Source organism: Typopeltis vanoorti, chromosome 12 (genome assembly GCF_054136105.1).
Source record: "Typopeltis vanoorti isolate ZY-2024b chromosome 12, IOZ_Tvanoo_1.0, whole genome shotgun sequence".
Lineage (NCBI taxonomy): Eukaryota > Metazoa > Arthropoda > Arachnida > Uropygi > Thelyphonidae > Typopeltis > Typopeltis vanoorti.
The window spans coordinates 103,261,423-103,282,273 of NC_143560.1; the positions used below are offsets into that span (position 1 = coordinate 103,261,423).

A 20,851-nucleotide genomic window follows, 5' to 3' on the forward strand; every position below is an offset into this window, starting at 1 on the left:
AGAATGAAGGGAAAAAAATCCATATCCATCTTTTAAACCTTCCTGCACCTGCCAAGTTGCATGATATGCAAATTCTATGTGCTTGGTGTTTACAATGTATTTCTGCAAAGTTTCACAGCATTTGGATCACTGGATGACATTTCACAAGGCCTTAAACCAGAGATACAGGGTGTTTCAAAAATGGGGATATACAACATTGAATGATTATAGAAGGTAAATAGTGATAGATGAACAATTTTTATTACTGTGCAAATGTAGCATAACACTTGAAGTTTCAATACAGACATAAAGTTTGATATAACTGCCTCCAGTAATTCTGCATGCGTTTCATCTGTAATCAATTTCCTACAACATGTGGCAGAGCATATCTGGCGTAACTTCAGCAATGGTGGCAGTAATTCTGGAATGCAGCTCATCCATATTGGCTGGTAGTGGTGGTACAAACACTCAATCTTTCGCAAAGCCTCATAAGAAAAAATCTTAGCTGTATAAGGTTGGGAGAATGCAGTGGCCATGCTACAGGTGCCCCTCTATCAATCCATCTGCCTGGAAAATAAGTGTGTCTGTCAGGTAATTAGGAGGGTCTCCATCTTGCTGGAAATGTAAGCATCTGTTGTGGTCATCGTTGCGTAATTCTGGTATTAGATACCTTGTAGCATGTCCTGATACACACCACAGTAATATAGCCTCCGAAGAAAAAAAAAAAGAAGGGTCCATACACTTTTTTCTTGCTTATGGCATGAAAAACATTATCCTTTGGGGTGCCGTGAACATGTTCTAGGATGGTGTGTGGATTTCTCTTCCCCAAATTCTGCAGTTGTGAGTGTTTACTTGCCACCTTATGTGAAAAAGTGCACTCGTTACTGAAAACAGTCGTGTCCATAAAGTCCTCATTTTGTTCTATCGTACTGAACATTTCCATACAGAAATCCTGGCATATCTTCTTATCTTCAAATGTTGTACGAGGTTGAATTTCTAGGGCCTTAAACATAGATACTGTTGTAAAATGTGCCATAGTCACATGTGGAATTCCAATTTGATGAGACGCCTTTCTTGTTAACTTTCCAGGGTTTCTCTGGAAACTTTCTGGTACTTCTTCCACAACAGCACGTGTCCTTCCTGCTGACCAATGATGCACAGAATAGCCTGTTTCCACAAAACTCTTGTGCCATGTGGAAACAGGCTATTCTGTTTCCACATGGCACAAGAATTTTTCTCGTGCACCTACTAGGAGGTTCTTTGCTGTATTGCATGCAGAAATTCCTCTGAACTTGTTTCAGACTTTTGTTTTCTTAAACCAAAACACACAACATGCTCACTTTACACTATCGAAAGTCATTTCAAATGGTGTGATGTATCATTCTATCTAGTGTTGTCATTTAGTAATAAATTTACATGACCAAAAATTGATGCGTTTCACTACATTATGACCCTCACTCAGCTTTTGTACGTCAGAGTTGTTCTCTGTTCTCCTGCAAAGTTGTATATATCCTTTTGTGAAACAAAAAGATATATACAAGTTTGATTTTATATACAAATTTGATTTTATCATGGAACCCTGTCAATTCAATAAAAAATTGCAAAACTATTTTGCAATTGTTTTAATATATATCAAACACACATAAAATAATATAAAAGTTCTTAATGAGAAGAATACATTTTCTTTTTTCTTGGAGAATTCTTTCAAAATTTGGTTTAATGCCATCATCATCATCATCAAATTCCTGCCATGTACCCTCAAGGGGTGTACAGGTGGTTTAATACCTGAAAGCTGAAATTCACCCATCAGGAGTGGCATTTAGTCAGTTTTGTATTTAGTTTTTGTCGAAGAACCCCAGATTACACTTTACTGAACTCTATGGTTCTGCAGAACATCATTTAGGAAAAGTTTTAAGGTGAGGTGATTTCTGTATACAGATAACCCTTGTATAACGTTGGCGCTAGCGTCGCCGTAGCACGTGGCGGTGAATTTGAGCTGTGCAGAAGAAAGTGATTTTTAATCGGCGAATAGTCCGCTTTTTTTCCCTGTTTTTCTACGTTTTTGAGTGCTAAATTGTTTCTCTGAATACGAGTGTACTTCAGTGGTTGTTTTTTGGAAGTTAGTTGCTGTCGCGATATAATATATTTTGGTACCATCGGAATCGAACGCGTAACGGTGGAAGACAAAACGAAGCTAAGTTACTGTATTTAGTTATATTTCATTTTATTTAATTATATTTAGTACTTAAATGTTCTGATGTTTGTACTTTTTTCCTCTTATTTATTAATTGAATAATTATTAAAGATTAAGGTATAATTTGACAAAACACGTCACAGATAATAATGGCACCTGTGCGAAGGAAAATGGCGGCCAGTAATGAAGGTTCGCCATCGTTATCAAAGAACGGTAGCATAAAAGAAATGAGTCAATGTACTAGCTGTGAAATGTACGCTTTGCGGAGTGCGGTCGGAGTGTGGTTAGATGATAATAAAGGATTTAATGTGTGTAGAAAATGTAGGGAGAATGCGGAATTGAAGTGTATTTCGGATCGTGAGTGTGATATTTTTGTCAACCTTCAGAATGAAGGAAACAGGGATATGACAGGAAACGGCAAGGTTGTACATGAAAATTGTGAGAGTGTGAATGTAGAAAGTGTGAATGATAGTATAAATGGTTTCTCAGAGAACAAAAAAGATGAGATAGATGCATTGAGTGAGATCGCGTTGTTGAATAGTGCGATAGAAAGAGCAAAACAGCAGCTAGAGTGCATGAACAAAAGTAGACTGAATGAACCAACCAATAATAAAAGGTATGACAGGAAAAATAGACGTATGAATGTGAACATGAACAAAATGAAGGATAGAGTGCTGTATGGAGACTCGTTAGTACGAGGTGTGTTAGTAGAGGATTTGACAAAATCGTACCAACCTGGTGCGACCATAAAGGACGTAACTGCGTCTATTAGAGAGCAAAAGGAAAGGGTGAAAGAAATGATTGTTGTGGCAGGTACGAATGATTTGAAAGGAGATAAAATGGAAATGATAGAAGACCTGAATGAATTGTTTGAGGTAGCAAAAGAAAAGAGTGAGAGAGTTAGAATGATTAGTCTTTTGCCACGGTATGACAGTGAAATGTTTAAAAGGAGGGCTATAATTGCAAATGACTTTATGCGTGGGTTATGTATGACGAGTGGTGTGGAATTTGTGGATGTGTGGAGTGAGTTTGATGGGCGAAAGGATCTATATAAGATGGATGGCTTGCATTTGAATGGTTACGGTGTAAGAAGACTTGAGAAAGTGTTGCTGAATGTAGTGGATGTGCAAATTCAGGGAAACTAGATTTGTTAGGGGGGGGGAGTAGAGATACAGTCCTTATGGAGGCAGTTGAATGTAAGAATGAATATAATATGCCAGAGCAAATAAGGACAACAAATCTGAGTGGGATAGTTAATATAAGGCATCAAGGTAGGGTTGGGGCTAATGGGGGTCTTAAATTCATGTACACTAATACTAGGAGTATTAGGAACAAGAAGGAAGAGTTTTTGGCCATGGTTGGCACTTCCAGACCACAGGTTATAGGTATTAGTGAAACATGGCTGACTGTAGATGATATAACTATTGGGATTGAATGTGATGGGTATAGTGTGTTCAGGAATGACAGAGAGAATAAAATGGGGGGAGGAGTATTGTTGATGATAGCTGATGAGCTCCAGCCAAGGAGAATAGAAGTTGAATTGCAGGATAGAGAAAAGAGCACATTTGAGGCCATTTGGTGTGAGATTGTGGCTAGCAGAACTAAATATACAATTGGGTGCTGCTATAGACCAGGTGATGGAAAAGATGGTGGTGACAGTATGCACAAGCAAATAGAAGAAATGGGTGGAAGGAGGGTGATTATTATGGGAGATTTCAACTATGGTCGCATTGATTGGAGTGAGGAGAGGACACACGGGAGGAAGGAACTGGATTTTATGCAGTTATTAAGGGATAACTATCTGCGACAGCATGTAATGGAAAATACTAGGGGTCAGAGAGTGCTTGACCTAGTAATTACATCTGAGGATTTGGCTGTAACAAATATGACCACATTGCCACCAATCGGTGAGAGTGATCATAGGGTCTTAACTTGGGAGGTGGATAAAGGTGTAGAATTTTCAATTAAGACAGGGTACATGTGGAATTATCGGGCTGGAAAGTATGACAAGCTTAGGAGTTTGATTGGTTCAGTGCCATGGCATGCACAACTGCAAGGACTAGAAGTTGATAGTGCATGGGAGGTAGTTAAGAAGTGCTTGCATGAAGCAATGGCTGACTGTATACCTAGAGTCCGAATAATAAATCAAGTAGGGGTTAAATGGATGAATAACACCATTAAGCTTGAGTTGCAAAAAAAGAAACAACTATGGAGGGAATTTAAGGAGAAGGGTGACCGGCAGGCACATGAACGGTATAAAGCGCAGGCCAGAAGGGTGACGAGTGTGGTAAGAAAAGCAAAAAAGGATTACGAAAGAACATTGGCCATGCAGGCTAAAGAGAATCCTAAACAGTTTTTTAGATATGTAGCAAGTAAAAGGAAAAATGTACATGGCAGATTGATTTTAAAGAATGCCGATGGTAGGGAGGTAACTGAATCAGTTGAGATAGTTGAGTTACTGAGTGAGCACTTTGCAAAAGTATATCATCCAGGTGGTGACATTGCAGAAATGAATAAACCAGTAGATTATACGGGAATTGTGGTTAATGAAGTGGAGGTGAGTAGTCTATTGCATAACCTCAATGTCAATACATCTGTGGGATTGGATGGTATACCAGCTCGTGTTGTACGAGAAGCAGCTAAAGAATTGTCAGTACCCTTGACCATTTTGTTTAATTTGAGTCTCGGGTCTGGGTTAGTCCCGAGCGGGTGGAAAGAGGGGAAAATAGTTCCACTGCATAAAGGTGGTTCCAAGACTGCTGTAGTAAATTACCGACCGATTAGCATATCAGGAATCATTGTCAAGGTCTTAGAGAAAATAGTCAAGAGGAAAATACAAGATTGGATAGAAGAAAATGGGATACTGTATCGGGGACAGCATGGTTTTGTGAAGGGTAGGTCATGCCTCAGTAACTTGCTCACGTATTATAACACAGTGACGGCTGAACTGGATAAGGGTAATGGGTTTACGGTGATTCTACTGGACCTTGCCAAGGCCTTTGACAGGATTCCACATGGAATTCTAATCAGTAAATTGCAGCATATGGGAATGGACATAGGGTTGGTGAGATGGATAGGAGGGTGGTTGACGGAGAGATATCAGAGAGTGGTTTACTCGGGAGTAGAGTCCACAAGACGGCCTGTGACTAGTGGTGTGCCACAAGGATCTGTTCTTGGACCACTGCTGTTTAATTTGTTCATAAATGATATAGGAAATCATCTGAGAGGAACAGTTCATTTGTTTGCGGATGATGCGAAGTTGGGTAGGGCAATAGTGAATGCAGATGACGTCAAAATTTTGCAGGATGATTTGGATAGATTGGAGGTCTGGGCTAAGGAGAATGTATGTCAGTTTAATGTGGCAAAATGTAAGGTTATGCATTTTGGGGTGAAAAGATTGGCGGCAGTTTACTGCATTGGTGGAACCGTGCTCCAGGAAATTGATGAGGCACGAGATTTAGGAGTGTTGGTAGATAAGGAATTGAAATTTAGGGGACACATTGCAAAAGTGACCAAAACAGCTCATCAAATCACTTGGTTGCTGAAGAATACGATGACAAGCAGAGACAAGCAGGTTATTGTTCCTCTGTATCGAGCCTTGATAAGACCCCATCTAGACTACTGTGCTCAGATTTGGTCACCTAGGTTTCTTCTTGATGGGGAGGAGGTGGAGAGGATCCAGAGGCGAGTGACCAAGATGATAGCAGGTCTGTGGAATGAACCGTATGAGAACAGGTTGAGGATTTGTGGGTTGCAAAAATTGGTTGATAGGCGGAGGAGGGGAGATATGATTGAGACATTCAAATTACTGAAGGGTTTCTATAAAATTAATTCAGAAGATATTTTTGAGAACAGGGCTGGTTGTGGGAGGACTAGGGGACATCCATGGAAACTGGACAAAAGTGTGGTTAGTAAAGGTGTTAGAGCTGGGTTCTTTACTTTTAGAGTAGTGAATGAGTGGAATGCGCTCCCTGAGTCTGTGGTGGATGCTGTGACAGTGAATGAGTTTAAGGCGAGGTATGATGGATACTGTATGAGTGTCAAATAGTTGTGATGAATATGATTTGGGGCCTCCCTCGATGAGTCCAATGACTCCCTGGAGTTGCCCGTAATAATAGTAATAGTAATAGTAATAACGCAGTCTACAATTTCTAGTAACCCTTTATTTTTTTTTTTTTTTTTTTTCATATTTTTCACCGCTGGACTTAAAAATCAAATTTGATTTTATTGTATCACTGAATAAGCCTCTGTACAGAGGCTTTTGCAGTCTGTGTCATTCTCAACAAATAGTGCAATTAGAGACAGATGGAATAAAAACAGTGCTAACAGAAACTATGCGGTATAAACTTAAGCAAAGCCATATGTTGCAACGAAACACAGTATCTAACTAAAAACTATTTTCCAATTTTTCAATTATGAAATAAGTGTTTGTTTTATTGCACGTGAAATTCTCGATATCATTATGACAGATCACAAAGGCTAACTTAAAATAAAAGACTACCAAGAATTGAAACATGCCATATAATGAATGTGTGAGTTCGCCTGCCAAGAAGCCATAAAATTCAACAAAGGGTTGAAATGTTTGTGTGAGTTTAGCCAGTCAGTAATGAGAAGTTCCATCGGAATGATAAATGACACCCTGTTGTGAATGTTGTTATGACAGTTTCAGATGTTATGGAATTCGATTGAAGAGAATTAGCATTTCAACTCAACACTTGTCGGTTGCTTTTGTTTTTGGGTCGCATGATCTTTTATTAATACCGCACCAATCATATGAACGTCTGAATAATTTATAAGCATATAAAAGGATATCACCCTTAAATCATTGACATGCCAGCAAAATTCTCAGACGTGCCACCTCTGGCACAAGTACCATAGGTTCGTCATCTAGAGTTTACCGTAACAATAAACACTTTATACATATGTATAAAGTGTTACGGTAAACTTTATACATATAAATATGTATAAACATATGTATAACTTTATACATATGTATAAACACTTTATACATATGTATAAAGTGTTTATTGTTGAAAATTGTCTTTGTTTTCTGCCAGGAAAGCACATTTAAAATCTCAAGCTGAGCAGTTTATTTTCTGGTAAGTTACATACATATGTAATGCTTTTCTTTATGTAAAAGTTTATTTTTATTGTAATGGCCACTAAAACTGCAACAAAAGGGAAAAACCAACATTGAAGAGGAAATTCATTTCTCTCAAAGAAAAAAATTAAAATCTTGGATCGTTTGAAAATTGGCGAAAAACCAAGGACTCTGAATTTAAATGAATCAACAATTTGAACAATCAAACAAAATGAACATAAAGTCCGAGAAAGTGTTATTGTTGGGTCAACGGTAAGTGCAAAGCCCGTTATTCGTGTTTGCGATATTCTAATAGAAAAAATGGAGAAATCTGTAATGATTTGGATAGGAGATTGCACTCAAAAGAAAATTCCTTTGGATGGACACCTTATTAAGCAAAAAGCTCTCAGTTTATACATATTTAAAAGAACTCGATCAAGATTCTTCAGAAGAAATCTCTCAGCATGGATTTTGTGCCAGTAAAGGTTGGTTTGAAAACTCTAAAAAGCGGTTTTCTTTGTATAATCTTAAAATACAGGGAGCATCAGCAGACATTGAAGCTGCCTGGAAATACCCAGCAGAACTTTTAAAAATCATTAAAGAAGGGTTACAGTGCAGACCAGGTGTTCAATGCAGATGAATCTGGGTTATATTGGAAAAAAATCCAAAACGCACCTATATTTCGAAAAATGAAAGATCAGCTCCTGGATTCAAAGTTTCCAAAGATATAATTACCCTACTGTTTTGTAGTAATGCATCAGGTGATTACATGACAAAAACCAATGTTTATTAACCGATCTGCAAATCCTTGTGCGATGAAAGGGCTCAACAAGTCCATCCTACCCATGCCTTTTGTTGGCGGGCCAACAAAAAGGCATGGGTTACAGCTAGCATGTTTGAAAATTGGTTTCTCAAGTGTTTTGTACCCACTGTAGAAAGTTACACAAAGAAAAAGAATATAAACTTCAAAATTCTACTAATTTTAGATAACGCACCAGGCCACCCAACAAATTTAAGCCATCCGAATATTAAAATAACTTTTTTGCCGCCTAATACTACCACACTTATTCAACCACTCAACCAAGGAATAATATCAACATTTAAATCATATTATATTCAGCGGACATTTGAATTAATTTTGGAAAAAATGGATTTCATGTAAACATGGAAAGAGTTTTCAATATTGAATTGTGTAAAAATTATTTCTCTGTCCATTAAGGAATTACAACCCTCTACGCTGAATGCTTGCTGGAAAAAAATATGGCCTGAAGCCGTTCTGGAACAAAATTTCGTACCTCTAGTGGATGCTGAGCTATGTCGTATAATAAACGTTGCACACATTTTTGGTGGAGAGGGCTTTTGCGATATGGTTGAAAATGAAATTAGTGAATTAATTGATGGAGAAACATATTTAAAAAATGAGGAGGAACTGGTACAATTAATAGATGGCGGCGAAAGTTCTGAAGATTCTGATTGTGATGAATCCATTAAAGAATTCAGTTTAAAGAAATTAGCAGAAGGATTGGACTTGGCAAGAAAGTTAGGAAGTTATTTTACGGATAATGATCTCTCAGTGGAGTGCTCAGGAAAATTCATGAGACAATTGGATATTTATTTGTTTAGTGCCATATTATGTACTTAATAAAAAATTGCAGCATAGTGGAAAGCAAAGTCTTATTACTGACTTCTTGATGACTAAACCAGCCAAAGTATGCAATGAGAATTATACTAATGTTGTCCAAGAGAATTCAAGTGGTGATGACCTCCAGCCACTTAAGGAACATCTACAAAATGTTATTTCTGAAGACAGTGATGATGATTAAAATATGTGCAATGAAATTTATGTACAATTTGTAATTTTTATAATTTTATACTACATATTTGTCTCATGGTTTGTTTTCTTAACTTAATGAATTACCTGAATTAAATAAAAATATTGTTTTTGTTGGATATGTCGTTGTTTATATAATTAAAAAAAAAGAAAAACGATTTCTGAACCTAACCCTACTTTTTCTATGTGATCTAAGTCTCGTATAACACGATTTATATAACGCACCATTTCTATTGAACCTAACATCTGCATTATACGAGGGTTACTTGTATTTTGTTTTGTTAATAACTAAACACTTCATTTTTAAATAGGTAATTTTATATATAAGTCTCCAACACTAAAGGCTGCAGGGCCTGTGGTATGTTAATACTGTATGGGCTAAGAGCTGACAAGAAAGATAAAAATAATTTGTTAATATTCTTTTTTTTTTAAATTTAACTACTTATTTTAAAAATTTTCATATTTCCAATAGCATGAGATTTTTATTTATTTTTTTGAAATAGATTTATATCATCATCAAATTCCTGATATACACCCTAAGGATATGATAGTACTACATGAAAAATTACATCATTACTAACTTCCTATCTATAATTTTCCTCCAAATTAGTCAAGACTCCAACATTATCAGATCTTATATTTCTATCTTCTAAAGCACTTTTTAATGTACCAGTCCACCTATATCTTGGTCTTCCTCTGGGTCTTTTTCCTGCTAATCTTGCAGAAAACACTTGTTTTGCTAATCTTTCCTCTCCCATTATGTTTAAATGAACATACCACCTAAAATTAGCTCTGCTAACGCATTCCTGGTTGCTGACAGTGTCAAGTTCTTTCCTAATATCCACATTTTTAATATGATATTGCCATTGATGCTATCTATTCACACCCCTAATCTTTCTCAGGACTCTCATATATGCAGTCTCCAGTCTTAACTTCTAACCCAGTCTCAGATCCATAAGTTACTCTTCTAACCCAGTCTCAGATCAAGTGTTTTACTTCTAACCCAGCTCTCAGATCCATAAGTTAAAATTGGCTTGAATACCATCTTATACAGCTAATTTAGTGTTTTGGCTAATTTCTCTCTTATTCCATATAAATTTATTCAGTTGACTTCCTACCATACCAGCTTTGTTGATTCTGTTGTACATTTCCATATTTAATTTACCATCTTCACTAAAAAATCGTGCCTAAGTAGCTGAAAGGTTTTACTTGTTCTGTAGGTTCTCCATTTTCAATGTTTTTGAACATTTTCATTGTCTTTGTCTTTTTAATGCTGACCTTCATACCATATCTATTACAACAGTTATTCACTTTAGTCAGGGAATCTTGCAGACTTGTAGCAGATTTATTTAGAAATATAACATCATCTGCATAAAGCAAAGAGCTGAGATTAACATCTCCAATTTTGATATCATGTTTAATACCACTTTCCTCATAATGTGATCCATATAGATAATGAATAACAGAGGGGATAATGTACATCCCTGTCTCACACCAGATTTAGCATTAAACCATCTTCCTGTACTTCCTTCAATTCTAACTACTGACTTAAAACTCAAATAAAGGCTAAGTAGTGCTTGATATAATGCCCCTTTGACACCATATAACTGTAGTGTTTCGAATAGCTTCTCTCTTGGCACCTTGTCATATACCTTTTCCAGATTGACAAAACTTAAATACAGATCTTTCTTATATTCCCAAGCTTTCTAGACTATTTGTCGTAAAGTGAAGATCTGATCCTGACAACCTCTATTTGGCCTGAATCCAGCTTGTTCTTCGCCAAGCTTCTCTTCCACAATCCTTCTCAACCGTTTCTCAAGTATACTTGCATATATCTTACCAGGAACGCTCAGTAGAGAAATACCTCTGTAATTCTCAAATTCAGTTTTATTTTCCTTTTTATATATGGGTACAATGAGAGCTCTACTCCAATCATCTAGAATTCCTCCCTCTGTCCAGGCCTTCTGAACTATGCAGTGCAGCCACTTTAAGACTTTTATACCACCATACTTCAGCATTTCTGGTTGAATATCATCTACTACTGCTACTATTCCGCATTTCAGGCTTTTGGTGGCTTTTTCTACTTCAAGTATGGATATGTATTCCTGACAGCATGCCTGATCAGTGTTTTTTTCCACTGTGCTGTCATCACTGCTTGCTTTATTTAGCAATTTTTCGAAGTAATTACTCCATACTTCAAGGATATCTTTTTCTCCTGTTTTCATGTCACCTTTATCATCTCTAATCCCTTTTACAGCACTCTTTCCTCCATTTGTGAGCTTTTTCAACAACTTCCAGAATATCTTGCCACCTTCCTGATATTTATTTTCTATGTTCTTACCAAAGTCTTCCCATGACTTTTGTTTAACTAGTTTTATACTGTGTTTAACTTTCTTACATTTGTCTCTGTACTCTCTAAGAGCACAAGCTGACTTATTTGCGAAGAACTTTTGATATGCTTTCTTCTTTTCCTTCAACTGCCTCTTTAATTTCCCGTATCCACCATGGAGTTCTGATTTTTCTATCCATACAGACAATCTCACCACATGTCCCTCTGGCTGAATCAATCAGTGTTTTCTTCAGGGCTTGCCACTGGATCTCCTAGGTTTGATTCCTGTTCTCAAACTCTTTCATTTTTTCTTCAATCATGTTTGTGTATTTTAGTCTACAGTTTACATCTGAGAGCTGCTCAACTTTTATTCGCTTTAAAATTTTCTTACATGTTATTCTTTTCAATATGAAATTTTATCCTGCTCAAGACTAAATAACGATCACTTCCAATTTCAAATTCTCTGTACACTCTGGTGTCCTGCACCAGGAGAAACATCACTATGAACAATAACATAGCCAACGAGACTTTTCTTATTCCTTGCTTCTTCTCTCCATGTGAATTTGTGCACATCAGTCCATGTCCTGTGCAGAAATCCAACAGGTATTTGCCATTATTATTAGCTTTGCTCATTTCTCCAAATTTTCCCAGTATATTTTTCTATGTCTGACAATCATTTCTTACTCTGCTATTTAGATTCCCAACAAGGACCAACTTTTCCTTTTTCATTGTGTTAGTTGCTTTTTCTAAAGCCACAAAAAATTCCTGCATTTTTACCTTAGTAGAGCCTTCTGTGGGACCACAGGTACAAATAAGTCTCATTGGCCAGTTCCCCATTCTGATATTTGCCCACATCACTCTACTTGAGACTGCCTGCCATTCAAGAAGATTAGCCTCATATTTTGTGTTTAATACTATGGCTACTCCTTCTTTTCCTTGATTGTCATTGCCTGAATATAACATTTTGTATTGATTGCTCAGAAAGATCTCACCAGTTTTTGCCTTTTTTTGTTTCAGTCACCCGTATTATATCGATCTGGTACTTATTCAATTCCTCAGCTAGCTCCATTTCTATGCCATTCAGGCTTCTTATGTTGATATTGCCGATCTTGAACTCTAGTGATATTGAGTTGGGATGGTTTTAGGATTTGTTCCAGTAGGTGATTTTTCGCTGTTTGCCCTGGTTTCATGGCGAAAACCAGGGCTTTCTTTAACTGGGCGATGCCCCAGCCGGCATGAAATTCTCTCATGTTGTACAATTATTCTATATTTTGGTTTAAGCCAATAAGAATACAATTTGGTCAGCTAAATCCCAGATTGCCAGCCCATCCTCGTTCATTCAGTATGCAGGTAGATACCTAACAGGGTGCACCATGAGAAGGTGAGGATTGGACATTAGGTCAGGAGTCCTGATCGGTTCTCCACATTCCTTTAAAGGCTATGTGGAGGTCTCCTCTCAGTTATATAGCCTTGACCCTTAAGCACCCCAAATAGATTTATAAAATCATTTAATTATATTTTAAGCAAACATGCTACCAAGTAATATTCGCTCATGTGATTCTCAGCTAATGGTTTATAATGCTTTTGAATACCTAATATGTTGTTTTTCGATTTAAAAAAATTTTTTTGGTTAGGTTTGTATGATTAGAAATTTGAAATTTCTGGTGTGTGGGTGTGTGCGCGCGTGCGAATGCATGCTGTGCTTTCTGATGGACCACCATGTCTACATGTATATTAGAAGTGTAGGGCTGGCTGGCTGGAAGGTTTTCATAAGAATTAATTTTAAGATGTTCTTTTGTTTTTCGAGGATAATTTTTGTGAATGAGTAGTGAAATGAGTTTGTTTTTGATCAGAGATTATTAAATGTTGCAGTGATATGGTCCACTTTCTAATTTGTTTATCTGTGATACTCTGTAGTCTTGCCTTGCATTCTTTCGCACCCCCCCCCCCAAGGATAGGTGTTAAAATAAGGATAATGGGGTTAAAAGTTGAATTCATCACACATAGACTTCTCTTAAATAACATATTGTACAATAATGTAGATTGCTGCATACTTTGTAAAATATTATCTCTACTTTAATTTCTACTCTATCTTTCAAAAATTTTCCTTTATCTCTTTGCCCACTAAAATTTCCCTTAAGTTGTATTCATTTCTTATATATGCGTGCATTTAGTACCTTATTCAACTTAAACTAAGTAAATTGTATAATCCATCAGACAAATACCAAACAAAAGCTCTTAAAGGCCTATCACTTACTCATCATGCAACATTTTTAATTGGACATAACATACACAGCACTTAATCAACCTATATACAACAACTTGGCCATCTTGAGCTGCCATTATGTTTAGCTAAACGTTCTATTTAGACATACATAAGTTAGCATTTAGCTTCTCTCTCTCTCTATTCCTGTAACTAAATAATTAACTAATCACAATTTAACCTCAATAACTATATATACAATCTCAGGTACAACCACTGTAACATTAACAGATCAGAGCTTACATTTGTGTTTCACACACAAATGTAAGCTCTGATCCTAACATTCATACAGAAGTATTGTCCTAACAACTTGGACAATACTTCTGTAAGTTCTGCTATACTTTGCCTTTCTTCCTGGGTGCTGGCTATAATTTGAATGGCTCTTGGCGGTCTTTCTGTGGCAGATTTTCCAGGACAGTCTAGATTGAATCTCTATCAGTAAACTGGAACCACTGTTGACGCCGCGAGTTCCACACATTCGTGGCATGTCTAGCTGCTACTGGAAATACATCGGATGCTAATGGCCTCTCCTAGATTCCCGTCCCCCTTGCCTGGGGTCACACACACCTGGAGCCAAAGTCTCGACACAAACAAAACTGAGAGAGAGAGAGCTCCTAGAGCCCTTTTATAGCCCCGTTCATTCTTTGTTCTTTGGCTATAACTCCCCGGATCTTCTGCGTGCATGATGACATCACTTGGGCTACCTTCGTTTTTTGATGGCAATTTTTTGCATTTGTATGCCCTTTCGAACTTTTGTTCTCACTGGGTCAAACATAATCCGGGCTAATCCCTTATTTTCCGTTACACATAGGCTTTCAATATACATCATCATATATAAGTTGATAGTAGAATTATTATATTTGCTTTAAAACTTTACAATTTCTGATTTCTACATATTTTGAAACCTCTGTAAAAGCAATCACGAAAAATGTTTATGAAAAATTTACCGCGAGAGATTTTACAATATCAGTCTCACTGAATTTGTAGAAATTTCACTTCTTTTGTTTGAAATGTTATCAGTGGGAAAGTATATTCTAACAAAGGTTTAATTAAAAGGATATAATGATTAATTAATGAAGGATTAATTGAAAATATATAATGACTACAAACATCTTTAGCGATTGTTAAAGTAGATATCCAAAATAATAATGATTTTATCACACAAAGTTAAACTACCCAGTGATGAAGTAGAACAACAATTTTGGAATATTTCCATACCACTACCTGTCAGTCCATATACAAAGTATATGGTTTTCTTTCCAGTCTTCAATTTCACCAATTTCGTTGATGTTAATTGTCAAAAAATTCAAGGTTGAATTTAAAAAATTCAAGTTGCATTAACTTCTGAATAGGAACTTATATAATAAGGAATCCACAGAAAACCACCAGGCTGTCATTATTTGATTTCTCCTATTACTGTTCTTCTCTCTGTATATCTTCTTTTTTCTCATGTTCATCAACTGTTCTACTCATATCACAGCATATCATGCTCTGTATTCTCCATGAATAAACCTGCGATTAAATAAAAAAATAATTTCAATGAAGCCTGTGGGCCACTAAGCTATGCTGTGGTGTTTAGAATTGTAAGATGCTTTCCAGATTCACAAGGAACGCTGTGCATTTGATACTTTACATAAAATCCTATAAAAATAAATATCACATAGACATGATTCTTCAACCATCTACCAGCTCCAAGCAGTACTAACATCGCAGGTAGATGGCTGAAGCAGTAGTTCGTTCGAGTGCGCTGTCTAGTGCCTTCCAGATACATCTCGAAGATTCTCGATACTTTGTTATTTTCATATAAATACAAGAGGATCTCATCCACAGTCAGTCGCGAATGGTGTGATAATTGTATATAAGCGCACGCAGGTTTGTTGTGTCAGCCATAGCATATTGTGGTTTTATATTGCCCCACTTTTGTCATTAGTGTGAGACATAGTCAGTGGATAATAACCATTACATGGCCATTTTGGATCATTTTTTGGGTTCATCTTCCATCACTATGGCGTCTATGAGTAAAAAGCGTAAATCAAGTGATTCTTGTTGGGTTTTTAATGAAAAGTGGACCAATTTGTACTTTTTTGTGCCAGTTGATGATAAGCCAGTGTGTTTAATATGTTATGAGTCAGTATCAAAAGAATACAGTATAAAACAACACTATGAGACAAAGCATACATCCAATTTCAATCACCTTCAAGGGGGGCTTCGTGTGGACAAAGTGAGCTGTCTCCAAATTGATTTAAAATGCCAGCAGGGTACGTTTAAAAGGCAGGGGGAAGAGAGCGAAGCGTGGGTTGAAGTAAGTTATGTAATAGCTGAAAAAAAATGCTAAAAATCAAAAGCCTTCTTAGACAGTGAGTTTGTGAAAGAGTGTCTCATCGCTGCTGGGGATATTCTGTGCCCAAATAATAAGGAAATGTTTAAAAAACTGAGTTTGTCTGGGGTAACTGTAGCATGACATGTCAAAGAACTTGCCAATGACATTAATGGAACTTAAAACAGTCATCTGAATTTACATCATAATCACTTGCTTTAGATGAGAACACAGATGTGAAGGATACAGCACAACTGGCTAGTGCTTGTACCTATGAAGGGAACGAAGGAGGGCACTGATATTCTTGAAGCCACAAGAAAAGGCTCCAGCATTTTGACCTCAGCTTAACCAACCTCGACAGTGTAGTAACTGATGGTGCCCCTGCTATGGTGGGAAAGAACGAAGGGTTTATTGCACTGCTATGGAAAGAACCGCAACTAGAAGGAAAAGATTTTGTCCATTGCCACTGTTTAATCCACCCGGAGAATTTGTGTGTGACTTAACTCATTTTCAGCTTCTTGCTGAGTCTAACTGTTTATCTTGATGAATACGCTACAAAATTAGCCATGTTGTGAAGTGAGTTTAAAGAGAGAGTTAGTGATTTTTGTAACCAACAGTCTTCTTTCGATTTATTTTCAATGCCATTCATTGTCAATGCTGACGAAATACCAGGCATAGTACAAATGGAGCTTCTAAACTCCAAAACAAATCTTCTTTCAGAGAAAAATTATTCAATGTGCCCTTGCTTACATTTTACGAAGACTACATTCCTGAGGACGTATTTCCTAATCTTCACCAGCATGCTTTCAAGATGTGAGCTTTGTTAGGAAGCATATACTTATATGAACAGTTCTTCTCCAGAATGAAGCATGTGAAGTCCAGGACAAGAACTCAGATTATGGACCAACATCTCGAGAATACTTTGTGCATAGTGACTTCCAACATTGATGCCAACATCGACAAGCTGGTCAAGGAAAAACATCGCCAAGTTGTCCATCGACATTGTAAAAAATGAATGTTTTCTTCATTAAATTATCTTTTTTCAAGTATCGATTGTATTTACGGGGTGCTTAAGGCTCAAAGCTGTATAACTGAGAGGAGACCTCCACATAGCCTTTAAAGGAATGCAGAGAACTGACCAGGGCTTCTGACCTAATGTCCAATCCTCACCTTCTCATGGCGCACCTTGTTGGGTATCTACCTGGATATTGAACAAACGAGGATGTGCTGGAAATTTGGATTTAGTCAACCAAATTGTATTTTTATTGGTTTAAACCAATATACAAAATGATGGTACAACATGACAAAATTTCATGTCGGCTTGGGCGTCGCTTGGTTATAAGAGGTCCCCGTTGTTTTCGCCAGGGAACTAGGGCCTACAGTGACAAGTCAGCTATTGGAACAAATCTGAAAGCACACCCCAACTCACCATCACCAGAATTAAAGATCGGTACCATCAACATAAGAGCCTGAATGGCAAAGAAATGGAGCTAGCTGAGGAATTAGATAAGTACCAGATCGACATAACAGGGGTGATTGAAACAAAAAAGACAAAACTGGTGAGATCTGAACAATAAATACAAAATGTTATATTCAGGCAATGACAATCAAGGAAAAGAAGGCGTAGCCATAGTATTCAGCACAAAATACGAGGCTAATCTTCTTGAATGGCAGGCAGTCTCAAGTAGAGTGATGTGGGCAAATATCAGAATGGGGAATTGGAAAATGAGACTTATTTGTGCCTATGGTCCCACAGAAGGTTCTACTAAGGTAGAAGTGGAAGAATTTTTTCATGCTTTAGAAAAAGCAACTGACACAATGAAAAAGGAAAAGTTAGTCCTTGTGTTGGGGATCTAAATAGCAGAGTAGAAAATGATTGTCAGACATACAAAAATATTTTGGGAAAATTTGGAGAAAAGAGCAAAGCCAATAATAATGGCAAATACCTGTTGGATTTCTGCTCAGGACATGGACTGGTTATTACTAACACCATGTTCCAACATAAAAATGTGTGCAAATTCACATGGAGAGAAGAGGCAAGGAAGAAGAAAAGTCTCGTTGGCTATGTTATTTTTGATAGTGATGTTTTCTCCCTGGTGCAGGACACCAGAGTGTACAGAGAATTTGAAATTGGAAGTGATCACTATTTAGTCTTGAGGATAAAATTTAATTTCGTATCGAAAAGAATAATATGTAAGAAAGTTTTAAAGGGAATAAAAGTCGAGCAGCTCTCAGATGTGAAATGCAGACTAAAATACACAAAGATTATTGAAAAAAAAATGAAAGAGTTTGAGAACAGGAACCAAACTTTGGAGATCCAGTGGCAAGCCTTGAAGAAAACCCTGATTGATTCAGCTAGAGAAGCAAGTGGTGAGGTTGTCTGCAAGGATAGAAAAATCAGAACTCCATGGTGGAAACAGGAAGTTAAAGAGACAGTGAAGAAAAAGAAGAAAGCATATCAAAAGTTTCTGGCAAATAAGTCAGCTTGTGCTCTTCGAGAATACAGAGACAAATGTAAGAAAGCTAAACACTGTGTAAAACTAGCTAAACAAAAGCATGGGAGGACTTTGGCAAGAACATAGAAATTAAATATCAAGAAGGTGGTAAGATATTCTGGAGGTTGTTGAAGAAGCTTAGAAATGGAGAAAAGAGTGCTGTAAAGGAGTTAGGATGATAAAGGTGACATGAAAACAGGAGAAAAAGATATCCTTGAAGTATGGAGTAATTACTTCGAAAAATTACTAAATGAAACAAGCAGCGATAGCACAATGTTAAAAAAACACTCAACAGGCATACAGTCAGGAATACATATCCGTACTTAACGTAGAAAAACCATCAACAGCTTGAAATGTGGAAAAGCATAAGGAGTAGTTGATGTTCGACCTGAAATGCTGAAATATGGTGGTATAAAAGTCTTACAGTGGCTGTACTGCATAGTTCAGAAAGCCTGGACAGAGGGACGAATTCCCGATGATTGGATTAGAGCTCTGATAGTACCCATATATAAAAAGGGAAATAAAACTGAATGTAAGAATTACAGAGGTATTTCCCTACTGAGTGTTCCTGGGAAGATCTATGTAAGCATACTTGAGAAATGGTTGAGAAGAATTGTGGAAGGAAAGCTTGGTGAAGAACAAGCTAGATTCATGCCAAATAGAGGCTGTCAGGATGAGATCTTCACTTTATTACAAACAGTTGAGAAAGCATGGGAATATAACAAAGATCTGTATTTAAGTTTTGTACATCTGGAAAAGGCATATGAAAGGTGCCAAGAGAGAAGCTATTTAATACGCTACAGTTATATGGTGTCAATGGGGCATTATATAAAGCAATACTTACTCTGTATTTGAGTTGCAAGTCGGCAGTTAGAATTGAAAGAAGTACAGGAAGATGGTTTAATGTTAATTCTAGTGTGAGACAAGGATGTACATTGTCCCCTCTGTTATTCATTATCTATATGGATCACATTATGAAGGAAAGTGGTATTAAACATGATATCAGAATTGGAGATGTTAATGTCAGCTCTTTGCTTTATGTGGACGACGTTATACTTCTAAATAAATCTGCTACAAGGTTTGCAAGAGTCCCTGACTAAATTGAATAACTGTTGTCATAGATATGGTATGATCGTCCTCAACAAAAAGACAAAGACAATGAATATAGGTAGAATTGTTGAAAATGTCAATTGTGTTGTGAATGGGGAACCTGTGGAACAAGTAAAACATTTCAGCTACTTAGACGATTTTTAGTGAAGATGGTAAATTAAATATGGAAATAGACAACAGAATCAACAAAGCTGGTATGGTAGGTAGTCAATTGAATAAATTCATATGGAATAAGAGAGAAATTAGTCGGAACACTAAATTATCTTTATACAAGACAGTGTTCAAACTAGTTTTGACTTATGGATCTGATGGCTGGGTCAGAAGTAAAACACTTGACCAAAGACTAGAGATCGCAGATATGAGAGTCCTGAGAAATATTAGAGGTGAACAGATGGCATCAATGGCAATATCATATTAAAAACGAGGATATTAGGAAAGAACTTGACATTGTTGGCATCCAGGAATGCATTAGCAGAGCTAATCTCAGGTGGTATGGTCACTTAAACAGAATGGGCGAGGAAAGATTAGCAAAACAAGTGTTCTCTGCCAGGTTGGCAGGAAAACGACCCAGAGGAAGATGAGGATATAGGTGGATTGATACGGTACAATGTGCCTTAGACGATAGAAATATAAGATCTGATAATGATAATATTGGAGTCTTGACAAGTAACAGACTGATTTGGAGGAAAATTGTAGATAGGAAGTTAGTAATGATGTAAATTTTTCATGTGTACAGGATACTATCATATCCTGTACACCCCTTGAGGGTACATGTCAGAAATTTGATGATGATTGTATTTGCAGTAGTATCTACTGTACTATAATGTAAAACTTAAAAAAATAATATGAATTTATTTTATTAAAAAATGCATTGTTGAGGATTTTTATTTAAAAAATTGCATGGTTCAGTACATAACTTAATTTGCGTAAAAAATATCTCTTTCTTGTACACAACACAAAAAAAAGTTTCACAAAATAACGCACAAAAAAATGTGTTTTTTTTTTTAAATTTTTCTGTGAAAAAGCCACTGATTTTCTTTTGCTTCTTGGAAGCTAAACTTTTTTCGAATGCTTCTTCTCGGAGCTGCATTAGCAATACAATTTTGTGGAATGGGTATCATTCTGTTTAGTCAATTCTATACGCATATTAAACTGTCAACTGCCTCTCCATGTTTTACTTTTTTTTTTCTTCAAGTTCTTTATCGTCATCATCGTCTACTAATTCATTCTGTAGCATCATATTTATAATTTCA

General features: G+C 36.7%; 1 protein-coding gene across 2 annotated transcripts in view; it reads left to right on the plus strand.

Annotated features, from left to right (window-relative positions):
- l(2)34Fd (nucleolar protein 10 lethal (2) 34Fd) overlaps positions 1-20,851 on the plus strand; it is a 238,401-nt gene that overhangs the window by 170,759 nt on the left and 46,791 nt on the right. The gene's annotated exons all lie outside the window — the stretch shown is intronic.